The 19,683-nt window shown below is 46.1% G+C and overlaps 1 protein-coding gene across 6 annotated transcripts in view; it reads right to left on the bottom strand.

Annotated features, from left to right (window-relative positions):
- The window catches only part of LOC119970322 (guanine nucleotide-binding protein G(I)/G(S)/G(O) subunit gamma-7), a 372,740-nt gene that overhangs the window by 299,156 nt on the left and 53,901 nt on the right, over positions 1-19,683 (bottom strand). The window lies entirely within an intron of this gene.

Below are 19,683 nucleotides of genomic sequence, written 5' to 3'. Positions count from 1 at the left end.
TCAGTTGAGGGTATGACTGTGAATCCCTTTTTGTGCTGCCTTCCCTAAATTTAATTTCAGACTATGTGTTAAATTTCTGTATAAATAAGCACACATAAGAGCTCAATATGTACCATGCTGTCACTGCTTTGTTAAGATTATATGCTAGTGGTAGAACAATGTCACTAGTAAAAAAGCATTTCTATGCCTTTCTTTCTCACAAAGCCCTGCTTTCCTTTTTTCCTTCCTCTGTACTTTGTTGATCCCAAATCCCTTTTTTTTTTAAACAAGTATTTTGATCGGACTTTTAACATTTTAGATCAAAAGTTACAGGACAAGACACAGCCAACACATGTATGTAAAAATTAAAACACCAGCAGTAGTTTCAATTATTATACACATCGTATAGTCTTGGCACGCAAAGCTTATAAGGTGCATTTACTAAAACAAAAAGAAAGTCGAAAAAGATACAAAAGAATACAGAAAAAGAAAAAACAGTTGAGTGCCAGCTGGGCCCCCGAGGTAAGCCACCTATGTCGTTTGAGGCCGGTAGCTGGCTGTGTTGCCCTGAGAGTGGGCATTTGTATGGTTATTGGGCCCCTGTTTGAGAATCTCCGGTGAACGGCTGTTACTGCCTTGCCCCACCCCACCCCCTCCCCCGGCTGTCTCCTGGTACCGAACTGAACCTTCTCCAAACCTTTAATGGCGCATTTTATTTTCTCTACTTTGAGAAATTCCGATAGGTTGTATAGCCAGTCTGCATCCTTGGGTGGTGCTACTGATCGTCAGCTGAGCGGGAGTCTCTGGCGGGCGATTAGGGAGGCAAAGGTTGGGCGTCCACCCCTCTCCCCGTGAAGAGCTCCGGCTGTTTTGATACCCTGAAGACCGCCATAAAGGGCAATGCTCCACTGTCACCCCCAGAATCCTGGACATGGCCTCAAAGAAGAACGCCCACCCGACAAGTCTGGAGCAAGGCCATAAAACGTGGGCGTTGTTGGCTGGGCCTGCCTGGCACCGTTCACACTTGTCTTCCACCTCTTGCTCCCAACTGGGACGACACAGAGTTTGTTGCGAAGACCATGGCGGAAATCGCCGACATAGACACACATCAACTGATCATGGCGGGGATCTTTAACTGTGTACAGGACCCACGGACCGTCAGGTCGAACCCGAAAACGGGAAAGACCTCCAATATGGTGAAGGAACTCTGCCTATTCATGGAACAGATGGAGGCGGTGGCCACATCTGTGGGGTTCCTACCTTCGATCCCCTCCGGTAGGCCCATGATTCGTACGTTTTGCCACCATGGCTGGTTCTCCTGGTCCTCGACTTTTCCCTTCAGGTTCCCTTGCATCAATACCAGCCTTTCCACCTTTTCCAGGGCGACGATCTGGTCACCCTGGTCTGTTGCAGCCCTTTCCAGTTCCTTGATTGTTTCTTCCTGGGCTTCCAGTCGCCTTTCTGCCTCGTCCAGGGCCACCTGCATGGTCGCCATAGCTTCGGCAACCACACCCTTCACCACAGCTTGGGCGTTTAGTTTTGTTTCCTCCCAATGCTCTTAAGAGAATCATCTTTCACCCATCCCCTGGTGTGGGGGGGGGGGGGGGGGGGGGGGGGGGCTTACATAGAATTTACAGTGCAGAAGGAGGCCATTTGGCCCATCGAGTCTGCACTGGCTCTTGGAAAGAGCACCCTTCTCACTGCACACCTTCACCCTATCCCCATAACCCAGTAACCCCACCCAAAACTAAGGGCAATTTTGGATACTAAGGGCAATTTATCACGGCCAATCCACCTAATCGGCACATCTTTGGACTGTGGAAGGAAACCGGAGCACCCGGAGCCATGCAGACACGGGGAGAACATGCAGACTCCACACAGTCACCCAAGCTGGGAATCGAACCTGGGACCCTGGAGCTGTGAAGCAATTGTGCTAACCACCATGCTACCAATTATCCTGGTGTGGGGAGTGGCTTCTCATGTGGCGGGCCAATCCCTCTCGCTCGGGCGAATTCCGAGTTTTGCCACCTCGTGCGTTGGCCAGGAGTTTGCTGTTCGTCCAGGTTTTTTCCGGTCCTGGTCTCCACTTGCACTCTGGATTGGCTGCTGGTCGGCATCTTTTCCTTTTTCTATGTTTTGCTAGTGGTGTGGGGATGTTTTGTCAATGTTTTAAGGCAAAACGAGGCTATTTTTTAGATTCGTGGGAGAGCAGCATCCTGATGTGCGACTTCTCAGCACATCCCTGTCACCAGAAGTGAAAACTTTCATCTTTAATACGATCATTACCACTCCCTTTCTCTTGTGCTCCATGACACCTTTTTCACTCAATCTTTCCTGGCCAGCAACCTATCCCTGGCCTGCTCAACCAACCCTACTCCTTTTCCAAAAGAAAATCCATCACATTCCGACCAGCTCTGAAGAGTCATATTGGACTCTAAATGTTAAATATGTTTCTCTCACCACCGATGTTACCAGCCCTGCTGTGTTTTTCCAGCATTTTCTGTTTATATTCCAGCATTATTTGGCAGTATTAAGTGCTAAAAATCTTCTAACTTAATGAATAACTGGTGCAGCAGATTTTAATTAAAGATGCACACATACACATCATATTTAACCAATTCCATAACCTATTTATCTTCTCGGATTCCACTGAGACTATCACTTTGTCTCCTAGAACCATTTTGTTTTTTCTCTTTCAGGTCTCCAAATTTAAAATCTTTAGTTTTTTTTTATAGGTTCAAAAAGAGAATTTTACCACCATGTCACTCTGAAAGGCACCTGAATATCGTGATTTGTGCCAGCACGCACTATAAAAATGCAATCTAGTCTCAGGACTATATGCATTCTTTAAATTATTACAGTTTGATCCAGTGTTGGAAGAATTCTCCTAATCAGTTCCAATGAGAGTTTTTCAACGCATTAATTGAACACATTAAACCCCATTTTATTCATCTTTCGCCATAGTACAGTCAGTTAGTACTGGGCCTCGGAATCCTGCTATAAAGTGCCTGTTTTTATAGCTGCCTAAGCCTTTAATATTGTAGGCAGAAAGCACACAATCACTAAAAGCTAGACGTATGTCATTGTAGTAAAGCACAGAAAAAAGGCTGGTGTCCATGCCTGAAACAAGCAATAGTCCTTTGCATACGCAAAGGGGGCTTAACGTCTATTCAAGGACCATCTTCCAAAATTCTATAGATTTTGGAAAGGCTTCTGAATATCGGAAGATAGCAAATATCAGTCCGATATTTCAGAAGAGAGAGAGAGAAAATGGGGAACCATACAGACCTATTAGCCTTACATCAATAGTCGGACCTCCTCAGCCAAGATGTAGCCCTCAAAGCCATCCTGCAACACACTACCCATCACCATCTCAGCACAATCCCAAACCACTGTAAAGTCAAAAAGCCTTCCGAAAGCTGAAAAACAATAAGGCCTCCGGCGCAAATGGAATCTCCACTGAAGTAGTAAAATACAGTGAAGAGGCACTCTTGACACGAATGCACAAACTCGGCACCCTTGTCTGCATGCCGAGAGATCTCAGAGACGCCACCATTGCAACCATCTTCAATAAAGTACAAAGTACTTTATTGAAGTACTGCGGAAATGACAGCAGAATTTCCCTACTGTCTGCCACGGAGAGGTCATCATGAGAATCCTCCTCAAATGCCTCCTCCCAGTGGCTGAAGAGCTCCTTTCTGAGTCTGAATGCGGGTCATCAAGATGCACAATAGAGATGATTTCAGCACATGACAAATCTAGGAAAAGTGCAGGGAGCAGCACCAAACCCTGCACATGGCCTTCAATCTTACAAAGGCCTTCGACTCTGTCAACCATAAAGGATTGTGAAACATCCTCCTCAAATTCAGCTGCCTGCAGAAATTTGTCACCATTCTCCTCCGCCTGCTCCACGATAGCACATAAGTCGTGATCCTCACCAACAGATCCACACAGACCCAAAACAACTGGGGTCAAGCAGGGCTGCGCCATTGCACCAATGCTCTTCTCTATATTCCTTGTCGCAACATTCCACCCCATCACCATGAAGCTCCCCGCTGGAGTGGAGCTAACTGACAGGACAAGTGGGAAACTGTTCAACCTCCAATGCCTTCAGGTCAGAACCAAGACTTTCCCAATCTCTGTCATCGAGCTGCAGTATGCACATGACGTCTGCGTGTGCACTCACAACAAACCATTGTCGGCACAATCACTGAGGCATATGAGAGAATGGGACTGAGACTAAACATCCAGAAAGCAAAGACTCTCTAAAAGCCCGCTCCTGCCACACAACAGTGCCCCTGACGATCAAGATCCACAAGTCCCTGGACAACATGGACCATTTCCCATACCTCGGGAGCCCTCTTGGTGCAAGCAGACATCGACGATGAAATCCAACATTGACTCCAATGTGCTAGTGCAGCCTTCAAATGTCTGAGGAACAAAATGTTCAAAGTCCAGGACCTCAAATCCAAGCTCATCCTCCACAGAGCAGCTGTAGTCCCATCCTCCTGTATGCATCAGAAACATGGACAATGTACAGCAAACACCTCAAAACCCTGGAGAGATATCACCAACGTTGCTTCCACAAAATTGCACAAATCCAGTGGCATGATAGGCGTACCAATGTAAGTGTCCTCTCCCAGGCCAATATTCCCAGTATCGTGGTACTAGTCACGCTCGACACGTGGCAATGGGCAGGCCACATTGTCTGCGTGCCAGGGATAAGACTCCCTAAATGAGTGCTCTACTTCGAGCTCCACAATGGCAATCACGAGGAGGACAGAGGAAACAGTACAAGGACACTCCAAAAGCCTCCCTAAATAAATGCAACATTCCCACCGACATTTAGGAATCGCAAGTCCTAGAATGCACAAATGGGAAAAGAAGCAGTCGTGAAGGCCCCAGCCACCTCAAGAATCACTGATTGGAGCATGTGGAGGCCAAGCATAAGCAGTGGAAAGAACACGGAATCCAGAGCATCCCACCCACCCATCTCATCCTTCACCACCTACCTCACCTGTGGCAGTGTGTGGCTCAAGAATTGGTCTATTCAGCCACCACAGAACCAAACCATGCCACCGCGCACGCACCCCCCCCCCCCCCCCCCCCCCGAGTGGAAGCAAGTTATTGAGGGACTGTCAAATGAGAAGAAAAAGACATCAATAGTTGGGGAAACGCTGGAAAATAAAAGATGTGATAACTAGGCACTTCGACAATAATGGTCTCATTGGACATTGCCAGTATGGATTTATAAATGGGAAATCATGTTTGACGAACCTGTTGGAACGTTTTACAGTATGATTTTTGCTGTGGATCTGGAGTCACGTGTAGGCCAGACCAGGTAAGAACTTTCGGAGTTCAAGAAGGTGGCTCAACTAGGTCTTCCAAGGGCAACTGAGAATGAGCAATAAATGTGGGCCTTGTGAGTAACACAGATTCCAAGAATGGATAATAAAGTTGGGTGCTATCCACATGTGAAACTAACGCTGTTTTGAATGATGTAGCCAAGGGTCTGATGGCGGACGGGGTCTCTGATGGGGGTTTCTGATGGGGGGTTTCTGATGGGGGAATGTGATAGGAGCTGGGGGGGGGGGTCTGGATTACATTGTGGGGAGCAGTCCTCCGATGGGGAGGGGGCAGCTCTGTTACATACTTACATTGTTGAGGGGGGGTCTGATGGGGGGTGGGGTCTGATGGGGGGACCTAGTGGCAGGGTCTGATGGAGGAGGATCTGATGGGGGGGGGGTTCTGATGGGGGGAAGTCTGATACGGGTCTCTGATGGGGATCTCTGATAGAGTGGGTCTGATAGGGTGGGTCGGGAGGGTCTGATGGGAGTCCGATGGTGGGGTCTGATGCGAGGTCTGATGGTGGGGTCTGATTGGGGGCGTCTGATGGTGGGGTCTGATTGGGGTAATCTGATAGGAGAGCTGGGGATCTGGATTACATTGTGGGGTGAGGAATCCTCCGATGAGGGAAAGAGGGCTCCTACGTTACATACTTACGCTGATGGGGAGGTCTGATACGGGTCTCTGATTGGGGTGGGTCTGATGGGGGGGGGGGGTTCTGATGGGGGGATCTGATGGAGGGGTGTGATGGGGGGGTCTGATGGCGGAGTCTGATGGGGGGGATCGGATGGAGGAGTGTACTGGGGGATCTGATGGGGAGATCTGATGGGGGAGCTCATGGCGGAATCTGATGGGGGGTCTGATGGTGAGATCTTATGGCGGGGTTTTATGGGGGGGGGGGTCTGATGGCGGAGTCTGATGGGGTGACTGATGGGGGGATCTGATGGGGTGGTCTGATGGCGGAGTCTGATGGTGGAGTCTGATGGGTGAAATCGTCCAGAGCATCACGCAGGCATAGAGAATCGGACATCCAGACCATTAATCGGATGCCAATGGGTTAAAATTACCCACTTGCATCCCCCCATCAGTGTGGGGCATGTAGCTTGTTTTTTTAAATAATCTTTATTGTCACAAGTAGGCTTACATCAACACTGCAACGAAGTTACTGTGAAATCCCCTTGTCACCAAACTCCGGGGTGTGTTCAGGCACACAGAGGGAAAATTCAGAATGTCCAAATTACCTAACAGCACATCTTTTGGGACTTGTGGGAGGAAATTGGAGCACCCGGAGGAAACCCACGCAGAAACGGGGAGAACGTGCAGACTCCACACAGAAAGTGACCCAAGCCTGGAATCGAACTTGGGACCCTGGCGCTGTGAAGCAACAGTGCTAACCATTATGCTACCGTGCTGTCCCATGATTCTCGCATAATAATGATTCCAGCCTGGAATCAGACCCGGGACCCGGACGCTGTGAAGCAACAGTGTTAATCACTGTGCTACCATATCGCCCTACTGGCAGTGGGGAACTGGAGCATCGGAGCGGTGTCGGACCCGTTTTTTGCCTGACGTGCGATTCTCCGCCACATCAGGAATTTTGCTACCGATGGTGGGCGGCGGAGAATCCACCACCATGTCTGCCACTCGTACCTGAAAAAAATGACATGCAGATTTGGTACACTGGAAATGTATGTGCAAAAGAATAATCATAGAATTTACAGCGCAGAAGGAGGCCTATCGAGTCTGCACTGGCTCTTGAAGAGAGGACCCCACTTAAGCCCACACCTCCCTATCCCCGTAAACCAGTAACCCCACTTTAGCTAAGGTCAATTTAACATGGCAAATCCACCTATAACCTGCACATCTTTGGACTGTGGGAGGAAACCGGAGCACCCGGAGGAAACCTACGCAGACACGGGGAGAACGTGCAGACTCCACACAGACAGTGACCCAAGCCGGGAATCGAACTTGGGACCCTGGCGCTGTGAAGCAACAGTACTAACCACTATACTACCGTGCTGTCCCATGATTCTCGCATAATAACGATTCCAGCAATTATTCCACATGTCTTCCAGACAGTGTGGGAGCTTTAATTCCAAATTTGTGCCATCCTTGATGGACCACACAAGTATCTAAACCTCCAGGGAAACCTCCTCCTGGTACCAGGAAATTTCTCCCTCTAGGTGACACAGAATGGTATGTTTACTCTATGATGCAAGAACATTAAATCAGTTGGAAAGTTTTAGCAGCATAATTCAGAAGATTATGCAAAGACCTTCCAATGGCAATTCTGGTAACATAATTTTGAAGCTGTGTAGTTGTGCGTTGTAGCTATGTAGTTTAAATCACCATTTAAAATCCTTCCAATAGAATTGTAGACATTTTGTTTCTACTGGCATTGACTGAGCAGAATTTTATCATGTTAGAATATTTCTTACATATTAGATGCAGAATTTTATTATTTGACATCAAGCAACAAATATGGAACTGGGTGATCTGAAGTGTTAATGAACTCCGAAAGAGAGATGAGACATGACAGCAATATAGTTATTTAATTTTACGTATGACAGCAGCTTTGAGACATTGCTAAAGGTTCCACAATCAACTAGCTAAAAAAAAGACAATTTTAAGAAAATGCGTTCCATCAGCAAAACAGATAGCCTCCTTTAGTTTCAGTCAGTTAACACGGATGGAAATATACATTGTGAGGTTAACTAAATGAGGAAAGACATTTGTTCAGACACAGACACATAGGTTGTAGAGGTTCCAATATCAAAAAGGAAAACATTTTGGTCAGAAGGGGAATCTTGATTTGCAGCTTGGTTGGACTCAAGGGAGGGTTCTCTTTCTCTCCGTCTACTGCTCCATGTAAGTCATAAGGCATCAAAATGGGGCACATAAACATGAGCTGCTTGTAACAGCAGAACTAGTAGCACCTATTAGTTTAGGAATAGCTAGCTTGGAAGTGCAACGTCATTTATAATAGCAGCACTGCTTTTCTAATTGGTTTCCACGGAACAAAGAGTGACTGTCAAATTTCAACTGTGAAGCTGTATTCTGGTTATTTCTATATTTTGTGTTAATTAACAAATTGGTTTATTTTACAATCATGCCTCATCTTATTGAGCTGCTCTCAGTGTGCTTTTCCTTGATGAAAGAGGAACACATGTGGCGGCACATGCAATTTACAATAGCTAGGACATGCAACAAGAGATCTACGTTACAATTCCTGACAGCATTACCTAACTAGTTATGGGCAATAAAAGTGGATTCTAGGGATGTGAGCGCTATTCCCTCTAAGTTGCATGGCAGTATGGCAACCCGAAAGCCCCCAAGCAGACCACACATAAGCATGCCTCTTGAAATTATCACATGTCCATGGCTATACAAAGGAAGTTAAGGCATTGTGCACTGAAATAAATCGTCCACACACCCTAAAGAAAAACTGAGGGAACAGTGGATACGAGGACTTCATAAAGGAGGTGGCACTTATACCAAACCTGAGAATAACTGAACCATAACTGTACATTCTATAAACATGCAGCGCATTGGCTGGCACGGTGGCAGAGGTTAGCACTGCTGCCTCACAGCTCCAGGGTACCAGGTTCAATTACGGCCTCGGGTTAATGACTGGAGTTTGCACGTTCTCCTATGTCTGCGTGAGTTTCCGGGTGCTCCGGCTTCCTCCCACTGTCCAAAGACGTGCAGGTTAGGTGGATTGGCCATGATAAATTGCCCTTAGTGTCCAAAAAGTGTTAGGTGGGGTTACTGGGTTATGGGGATAGGGTGGATGCTCTTTCCAAGGGCCAGTGCAGACTCGGTGAGCCGAATGATCTCCTTCTGCACTGTAAATTCTATAATTCTATAATAATTTGCACTCTAGTATATTCAATGTCAAAAACGGACTGGTTCATGTTGGTGAAGGAATACGTACAAGACAATGATTATCCCTTTCACTTTTAAAGGCGGAGAACAATTGCTTTAACATTTTTACAGTCCAATTTGAGGTAATCTCCTTCCTAGCTCTGAAATTCCATTAAAATATACCTGAGCAAGATTCATATTAATTTGTCTCATCAATGTACATAATAAATTGAAACAGTCGCTTGCGTCAAAGCGTTTCCGTAGGGAATTTAAAATTACAACTTAACCTGGTATTTTTCTCCATTTTTATTGCTCCTGCACAGAGTTAATAACATATTACAGTTAAACACCTGGCACGGTCTTAAACTGGGCAGGTTACTGCCAGGATGCTCTTAATCTGTAAAGTGAATCTCAGTAACAACGGATGTGGCACAAGGTGAACCTGACCTCCTTGTCAAATCAATTAAAAAACAATCAGATCAGCTGTGTCTATTTTCCAACACAACAAAATAAACTGAAAGCACCATGAAAGATAACTAAATGTTTCCTCTTTTATGTTGTTTCAACCTATCAAGAAGTATCAATTAACAAAATACAATATTATGTGTACTTGCGTCACAAATATCCCTGGTGTTTACTCTTAATAATAACCTTTGATAAAAGTGAGTTTAGTTTTCATTTACATCTTAAAATGGCCTCCATCCCAAAAAAGAATGGTAGCAGGCAGAGAGCCAGTACGTGACCAGCATGAGTTGCACCAGTAAGAAACAGCTAAAACTGACCCCATCTACTTTCAGATTGGTAGAAAGAAATCACATTATAACTCCAGCTGGACAGAAGGAAACAAAGGAGGATGACATGGTTTGGGTGACTGCGCAAATGCTGCAGTTAAGTCTAAAAGAACAAGCAAATCATAATGCATCATTGTCACACAAAATGTAGCTTGTAATTTTAGCTAGGGCATCTTTGATGCAACAAAAAGACAGAAGCCGGACTGGAGGGTTGGGTGGTGGTGTTTGTGTTTTTTTTGGGGGGGGGGGGGGGGTGAGAATATACCACGTGGTGACCGTTATGGAGATCCCTCAAAATTGGGCCACGCCACTCAGCTGGGGCCAAGACCCGCGTTCCCCATAAGGAGGATACCGTCCTTTATATGCAGTTCTGCGATCTTCGATGTGTAGGTTTTCAGGTCGTCGGACAAGGCACGGTGTTGAGCTCCGTTTAAAATGGCGTGTCGGACACAGGCTAGCTGGGGGTGCGGATCTGGAATGCAGTGACAGGTAGCATGTCCATAAAATCTAGAGCCGCGTTGAGTTCGTCGGCGCAAGCAGGCGCAGTGGTCTGATCGACCCAGAAAACCCGACTCAGGGTGTCTGCATGAGCAACCTTTATCGCAGGGCAATGGTCCAGCAGATACCCACAAGCCGGCAACAGTAAAGCCCAACATTGAGTCCATGCGGATGCGATGTGAGGGATCACCCTGTCTTCTATGAATAGCCCCAGCAAGGGCTAATCTGCTAATAGTGTAAAAACGTGCCCATAGAGGTACTGACGGAACCTTCTCACTGCAAACACCATGGCCAAACCCTCTTCGACCGAGGCATAATTTCACTCGGCCGCTGCGAGAGTCCGAGAAGCAAACGCAATGGATCATTCCATACCGTCGTCCATTCAGTGCGCCAAAACCGCTACAATGCCATAAGTTGAGACATCGCAGGCGTATTGGTGGGGTCGAAATGGGTCAGTAGTCGTGTCGACAAGAGTTGTCCTCGGCAGAAGCCATCTGCTGCAGCGAACCCCCTGCACATACCTGCCCCTTCTTCAGCAGCCAGCGTCAGGGAGCCAACAGGGTCACGTGGTTCAGGATAAATTTCCCGTAATAATTTTTAAGTCCAAAGAATGAACAGAATTGACGGGTCCTACCAAATCGCCTGCACCTTGTCTTCGACCAGGTGAAGGCCATTTCGGTCTGAGCGATAACCGAGGTACATAACCTCCCGGTGTGGAACAACGCACTTCCGCCTTTTGAGTCTATCCCCAGGGACTGAGAGATGGCAGAGCACCTGGTCAAGTTTCCTCACAAGTCCCTGGTCCAATCTCCTCATTAGCAGTATTAGCTCGGACTCACAGTAAGAAATCTTACAACACCAGGTTAAAGTCGAACAGGCTTGTTTGGAATCACTAGCTTTCGGAGCGCATCTCCATCATCACGTGAGTCATACAAGCCCGGTGTGTATTTTCCTGGATCCCAGGTCCAAGACCAACTGAAGGTAAGCATAGCTCATGTCGAGCTTCGAGAAGGAATGACCCTTGCAAAGCTTCGTGTAAAGGCCCTCTATCCGCGGTATTGGGTAACGGTCCAAATGGTTTACCATCATATTATAATCCCCGCAGAGGTTTACGGTGCCATCAGGCTTTAGCACGGGAACGACCGGTGCCACAAAATGCACAAACTGTATAGGTCAGATGATGCCCAAATTCTCCAGACAGTCGAGCTCAGCATCTATCTTCGGCCACAGTACATTTGGAACCGGGCATGCACGGAAATAACAAGTCTGGGCAGACAGGTCCACACTGATCTTCGTTGTGGTCTCCCGGATGGGTCACAGCTCTTTCGGAAAACCTTCGCTGGGATGGCGTCCAGCCCTTTCACAATATTTAGCAAACCCAGTGCCAGTCAAGACGGAGACGTTTCAGTCAATCTCGACCCAGTAAACTGGAGCCTCCTCCTCATACCACAACTAATGACAAACATGCAGTTTGCTGCCCGCACTCAAGGGGAACCACCGAGGTTCCGGCTATCGGCAACAGCTCACTGGTATAGGTTGGCAACCGTGCGTCCGTGTCCTACAAAGATAAGGCTTGGATCCCTGATCTTATGCAAACGAAAGTATAGCTGCTAATCACAGAGACGGCAACTCTTATATCTAACTTCACCAAGATCGAGTGGCCACTTATGCGGACCGTGACCGATTTCGGCACTGCCCTCAGTGTGGCAATGCAATTCTGCTGGTAATCGTCCGCATATTTATCCAAAAGATGGGTGTTCACCGGGGGGGGGGGGGGGGGGGGGGAGGTGCACACACGGACGGACTGTGCCAAGCGAGGCGACAGGACGGCACACCATCTCTCAGGCATCTCTCTCTCTGGTCCCGGTGGCCATTTGTGTCCCCGGCTCAATTGTCTGGGTCTTCCTGGTCAGGGTCCGTCTAGTATCTTGACCCCCTCCAATGTCAGTCTGGCTCTCGGCGGTAATGGCCCCAGGGTCGTGGTCAGGAAACATCGGACCCCAAAATCATCACTCTGCGGGTCACTGAATGCCCTAGACTAAGGACCGCCATGCCCCGCAACTCCTGTATGCCTTGTTCTGCATTCTCACAGCATAGCACAATTTCAATTGCCCTCTTCAGGTCCAGCCATGGTTCTACTAATAGTTTCCTCTGCTTCACCATCTTCAGATCCCGCAAACTAGTCTGTCTCGCAGCATCTCGGACAGTTATGTCCTGAATTCGCAGAACTCTGCTAGCTTCCGCAGGCGGACCAAAAGTTCCGTCACGGAGTCCTCCTGGGTGTGGGCGGCAGCATGGAAAGGGAAACGTTGAATGATAATGTGCGACGTGGGGTTGAAATGCTCACCCACTAATGGGACCACGTCCATGCGAATAACCATGTGTCTGGTGCATTGGGGTACATTAGGCTCTTGATCACTCTGTCCTTGGCACCCCACAAGCCGTGAGAAGGATGACCATCTGACACTCATCCCCAACAATGGCATTTGACTGAAAATAATATTGCATCCACTCCACATATTGGGACCAGTCATCCGTGCCTGCATCAAAACTTTCCAAGTTCCCTATGTTTGACACGTCTGCTATCGATAAAGCGGCCTCCTGAGGCCTATGAAAAGCGGGCCGAGTACTGAGAGGATAGCGCCAACGGTAGCTCTACTTTAACTTTGTCGCCAATGTTGGATCCTGACCGAGTGACCACAAGGAAGCGATGAGGGAGGCAAAACAAAAAGGTTTAATTACACAATACTACTTTCTACAACTCCACTCCATGAAGGGTCTCCCAAGCCGACTGTAGAAGTCAGGTATTTTAAATACACTTAATATAGGTAAGAAAGCTGTTTAAAGCATAAATATTAAATCCCAGTTTTAAAATGAAAGAAACATACAATTTCCAAACTCAGACATGAGTTTGGAAACCACAGAGCGACTGATAAAAACATCATATTTTTCCAAGGGCATGGCTGAATTTAAGGTGGAAGCATTAAAGGCTCCATTGTTCTGATTTCAGGCCACTTGTGATAACAGCCTGAACCACATTCCATAACGTATGCAAGCCGAAACATTTTAGACTGTGTTAAGATAGTTTCAATTATATTTTCAGAATTATAGTATGATTAGATGACATAACGTCTCAATTGTTGCAAATAAGCAACAATTGGAAGTGGCGTTGCATCGTGAGGATGGACGGCTTGTTATCAAATCAAATGTGTTTTCAATATAGCTTAAACCAATTAGGATTATATTGGGGTGTGATCGGATCGCTTAAGACAGATATGAAATAGTATATCCATGGATGATTTAGCCACCATTTTAGACAGAAAGAAAGAAAGACAGAAAGAGACAGAGAAAGAAAGAGACAGAAAGAGACAGAGAAAGAAAGGAAGAAAGAGACAGACAGAAAGAGACAGGAAAGAGAGAGAGAGAGAAAGTAAAGGAAGAGAATTAGAAAAGAGTTCTGTATTCCTATTTCATTTTCATACTTTGACTTCAGCCTTTGACTTTTAAAGTTGTGTTCAGGCAATTGTCTCAGAAGATAATTCCTGTGATTCTTTGAAGAAAATCAAATTCTCTACAAACTACCTTTTAAATGAAATTCAAGTTGTAACCAATGAACTTCAAATAAAACAATTCTTATTTGCACCTGACAAGTTTTTAACTTGAATTTCTACTGAGTTTCAGCAATGTCTCAAGAACAACCGGTAAATTGAATAAAACTTCACAAATCTAAGATCTTTACAACTTGGCGTAACTTCACAATTCCGAAGATACAACATCGACCCACATCTGGGTCAGGATTTTTATGTCCGCTGGGCCTGCCTTGTTAAGGGGAAGCTCATATTCGTCCCAAGGTCATGGGGAGCCTCACAGTCACACTTCATGAGGGTTACAATCGGGAGTCACAGAGTAAGACATCAAGAAAAAGTATCCCTGGGCCATTGAGAAGAAACTAGGCAAACTTTCAGTGTCAATACCTGCAGTTGCCAGTAAAGAAAAGAGCTTCTATTCTCTCCCAGCACCTGCTCTACCTATCGAGTCCACTTACAAAGAAAAAACTTCGATTCTTCAACTTCACAAGTTTGTTAAACTGAATCTCATGTTTCAACCCTTCATTTTGAAAACGAGGAATTCAAGCAATGGGCCCACAACTATATCTCTCAGAGACTGATTTGAAATCTCATCTTTTAAGTATTTAACTTTTTCAGTAAATAACTTGATCACCTTGACTTAAGTATGTTTCAGTAGTAATTTAGGAATAAAATAACTTTTATCTTATTAAGAATAAAGCTTGGCTACCGAGTTATTTTAAAATTGAATCACTTGAAAATTAAAGGGGAATCACATTCACATCACACACACACACACATGAATTGTTTAGCTCACAGACCACTTTGAGGAGATGCCTTTACGTAGTCGTAACAGTAGGTTTCATAGCAGAGATAAGCTTGGAAAAGTCGGAAAGGGGAAAGGTGGGGTAAAAATGCAAAATGGTGAGGAGTCAGGTCTAGCATTTGTGGGAAAGCAAGGAGAAGCCTGTGACTGGCGGCAAGAAACAAATGAGGAAGTGATGGTCGCAAAGGTACAGATGATATCAATCTTAAAAAAAGGAATCAGTAAGTTCCTTGGCTTGGTATTTAGGGTGAGAGTGGAGGTGTGAGGAAAGATTAGTTTTTTTGGGGGGAAAGAGCTAAGGTCAAGAGTTATGATACCAGTCAGGCCTCATCTGGAGCACTGCATCCAGTTCTGGGCACCGTACATGGGGGAGGATGTGAAGGCATTGGAGAGAGCACAGAGGTGATTCACAAGGATCATTCCAGGAAAAGAACTGCAGCCATGAAGATAGATTGGATGAGCTGGGATTGTTGTCATGGAGAAAAGAAGGCTGAGAGCTGACTTGATAGAGGCATTCAAGATCCTGAGTGGTATGGACAGGATAAAAACGATTAAAAGTGATGTGATAAAAATATTTTACTGCAAAGGCTGGTTGGAGTCTGGAATGAACTTCTCGAGAGGGTGGTGGATCCACGTATTCAAAAGGGAACTGGACTGCTATCTGAAAAGAAAGAATGTGCAAGGTTATGGACAAAAGGTAGGGTAGAGGGACTTTGAGAGAGACAGTGCAGGCTCAATAAGCCAAATGGCCTGCTGCTGCACTGTAAAGATTCTGTGATTCTGTTACCCTAGCACTGCAGGAAATGACAGCTGTAATCAAAAAATTGTGAACAAGTATTTACAAGCTTAAATGGATCACTGTAACCAAAGTCCTTTGTTAATTACGACAAGCTATATTGACAAATCTACTGTAAGATTGACAACATTCCAAGGGATCCAGGGAAATTAAGTGTTTCAGCTTTGGAAAGTAACTATTTTTTTTAAAGAACAGCCCCTCTTTTCTCAAAGTTAATTTGTACTAGGGGTAAGGTTCACCGGGTGCAAACAGCTTATCAAACAAAATGTGGAAGAGTTATCAACAAGACAACCGGGTACTAGTATTTAATCATTGGCTTAACGTTACAAGCTTTCATTGGTCAGAGCACCTCAACAATTTGGGTAGCATATTTTCTTTAAGTGCAGCTGAACAGGGCAGAGGTTAAAGAACAAAAATGAAGACTGTAGGACTCAGAAATATACAAAAAGAGCGGCTCACAAAACTGAACTTGTTTTCATTGGAGAAAATTCAGAACAGAGAGAAATTTTAAATGTGATGGGGTTTATATATGTCACTGACTAATTTGGACTGGCATACAAGTTATTTAAAGTAATATTTGACTATTTCCCCTCCATAGCATAGCAGATATGTGGAACAAAAAGTTGGCATTTGTCCTAAATTGGCACTGAGTGCCATTTTTAAATCCATGCCATTCATATACCGTTTTGGATACTTGTGGGGGGGACGACTTACCAGGGGTAAGCCATGGGGTACAGGCCTCTGGCACGGAGTCTGTCCCTGTTGCTCAGAAGGGAAGGGGGGAAAGGAGTAGAACATTAGTAATTGGGGACTCAATAGTCAGGGGCACAGATAGGAGATTTTGTGGGAGCGAGAGAGACTCACGTTTGGTATGTTGCCTCCCAGGTGCAAGGGTACGTGATGTCTCGGATCGTGTTTTCCGGGTCCTTAAGGGGGAGGGGGAGCAGCCCCAAGTCGTAGTCCACATTGGCACTAACGACATAGGTAGGAAAGGGGACAAGGATGTCAGGCAGGCCTTTAGGGAGCTAGGATGGAAGCTCAGAGCGAGAACAAACAGAGTTGTTATCTCTGGGTTGTTGCCCGTGCCACGTGATAGTGAGATGAGGAATAGGGAGAGAGAGCAATTAAACACGTGGCTACAGGGATGGTGCAGGCGGGAGGAATTCAGATTTCTGGATAACTGGGGCTCTTTCTGGGGAAGGTGGGACCTCTATAGACAGGATGGTCTACATCTGAACCTGAGGGGCACCAATATCCTGGGGGGGAGATTTGTTAGTGCTCTTTTGGGGGGTTTAAACTAATTCAGCAGGGGCATGGGAACCTAGATTGTAGTTTTAGGGTACGGGAGATTGAGAGTATAGAGGTCAGGAGCACAGATTTGACTTCGCAGGAGGGTGCCAGTGTTCAGGTAGGTGGTTTGAAGTGTGTCTACTTCAATGCCAGGAGTATACGAAATAAGGTAGGGGAACTGGCAGCATGGGTTGGTACCTGGGACTTCGATGTTGTGGCCATTTCAGAGACATGGATAGAGCAGGGACAGGAATGGTTGTTGCAGGTTCCGGGGTTTAGGTGTTTTAGTAAGTTCAGAGAAGAGGGCAAAAGAGGGGGAGGTGTGGCGCTGCTAGTCAAGGACAGTATTACGGTGGCGGAAAGGATGCTAGATGGGGACTCTTCTTCTGAGGTAGTATGGGCTGAGGTTAGAAACAGGAAAGGAGAGGTCACCCTGTTGGGAGTTTTCTATAGGCCACCTAATAGTTCTAGGGATGTGGAGGAAAGGATGGCGAAGATGATTCTGGAAAAGAGCGAAAGTAACAGGGTAGTTGTTATGGGAGACTTTAACTTTCCAAATATTGACTGGAAAAGATATAGTTCGAGTACATTAGATGGGTCATTCTTTGTACAATGTGTGCAGGAGGGTTTCCTGACACAATATGTTGACAGGCCAACAAGAGGCGAGGCCACATTGGATTTGGTTTTGGGTAATGAACCAGGCCAGGTGCTAGATCTGGAGGTAGGTGAGCACTTTGGAAACAGTGACCACAATTCGGTGACCTTTACGTTAGTGATGGAAAGGGATAAGTATACCCCGCAGGGCAAGAGTTATAGCTGGGGGAAGGGCAATTATGATGCCATTAGACATGACTTAGGATGTGTTGGTTGGAGAAGTAGGCTGCAAGGGTTGGGCACACTGGATATGTGGAGCTTGTTCAAGGAACAGCTATTGCATGTTCTTGATAAGTACGTACCAGTCAGGCAGGGAGGAAGGGGTCGAGCGAGGGAACCGTGGTTTACCAAAGAAGTGGAATCTCTTGTTAAGAGGAAGAAGGAGGCCTATGTGAAGATGAGGCGTGAAGTTTCAGTTGGGGCGCTTGATATTTACAAGGAAGCGAGGAAGGATCTAAAGAGAGAGCTGAGACGAGCAAGGAGGGGACATGAGAAGTCTTTGGCAGGTAGGATCAAGGAAAACCCAAAAGCTTTCTATAGGTATGTCAGGAATAAAAGAATGACTAGGGTAAGAGTAGGGCCAGTCAAGGACAGTGGTGGGAAGTTGTGTGTGGAGGCTGAGGAGATAAGCGAGATACTAAATGAATACTTTTCGTCAGTATTCACTCAAGAAAAAGATAATATTGTGGAGGAGAATGCTGAGACCCAGGCTATTAGAATAGATGGCATTGAGGTGCGTAGGGAAGAAGTGTTGGCAATTCTGGACAAGGTGAAAATAGATAAGTCCCCGGGGCCGGATGGGATTTATCCTAGGATTCTCTGGGAAGCCAGGGAAGAGATTGCTGAGCCTTTGGCTTTGATTTTTAGGTCATCATTGGCTACAGGAATAGTGCCAGAGGACTGGAGGATAGCAAATGTGGTCCCTTTGTTCAAGAAGGGGAGTAGAGATAACCCCGGTAACTATAGGCCGGTGAGCCTAACGTCTGTGGTGGGTAAAGTCTTGGAGAGGATTATAAAAGATACGATTTATAATCATCTAGATAGGAATAATATGATTAGGGACAGTCAGCATGGTTTTGTGAAGGGTAGGTCATGCCTCACAAACCTTATCGAGTTCTTTGAGAAGGTGACTGAACAGGTAGACGAGGGTAGAGCAGTTGATGTGGTGTATATGGATTTCAGTAAAGCGTTTGATAAGGTTCCCCACGGTCGTCTATTGCAGAAAATACGGAGGCTGGGGATTGAGGGTGATTTAGAGATGTGGATCAGAAATTGGCTAGTTGAAAGAAGACAGAGAGTGGTAGTTGATGGGAAATGTTCAGAATGGAGTTCAGTTACGAGTGGCGTACCACAAGGATCTGTTCTGGGGCCGTTGCTGTTTGTCATTTTTATAAATGACCTAGAGGAGGGCGCAGAAGGATGGGTGAGTAAATTTGCAGACGACACTAAAGTCGGTGGAGTTGTAGACAGTGCGGAAGGATGTTGCAGGTTACAGAGGGACATAGATAAGCTGCAGAGCTGGGCTGAGAGGTGGCAAATGGAGTTTAATGTGGAGAAGTGTGAGGTGATTCACTTTGGAAAGAATAACAGAAATGCGGAATATTTGGCTAATGGTAAAATTCTTGGTAGTGTGGATGAGCAGAGGGATCTCGGTGTCCATGTACATAGATCCCTGAAAGTTGCCACCCAGGTTGATAGGGTTGTGAAGAAGGCCTATGGTGTGTTGGCCTTTATTGGTAGAGGGATTGAGTTCCGGAGCCATGAGGTCATGTTGCAGTTGTACAAAACTCTAGTACGGCCGCATTTGGAGTATTGCGTACAGTTCTGGTCGCCTCATTATAGGAAGGACGTGGAAGCTTTGGAACGGGTGCAGAGGAGATTTACCAGGATGTTGCCTGGTATGGAGGGAAAATCTTATGAGGAAAGGCTGATGGACTTGAGGTTGTTTTCGTTAGAGAGAAGAAGGTTAAGAGGTGACTTAATAGAGGCATACAAAATGATCAGAGGGTTAGATAGGGTGGACAGCGAGAGCCTTCTCCCGCGGATGGAGGTGGCTAGCACGAGGGGACATAG

The sequence above is a fragment of the Scyliorhinus canicula genome, chromosome 8 (genome assembly GCF_902713615.1).
Source record: "Scyliorhinus canicula chromosome 8, sScyCan1.1, whole genome shotgun sequence".
Lineage (NCBI taxonomy): Eukaryota > Metazoa > Chordata > Chondrichthyes > Carcharhiniformes > Scyliorhinidae > Scyliorhinus > Scyliorhinus canicula.
Note: the sequence above shows the minus strand (reverse complement) of the source record. Positions and strands in the feature narration are given on the sequence as shown.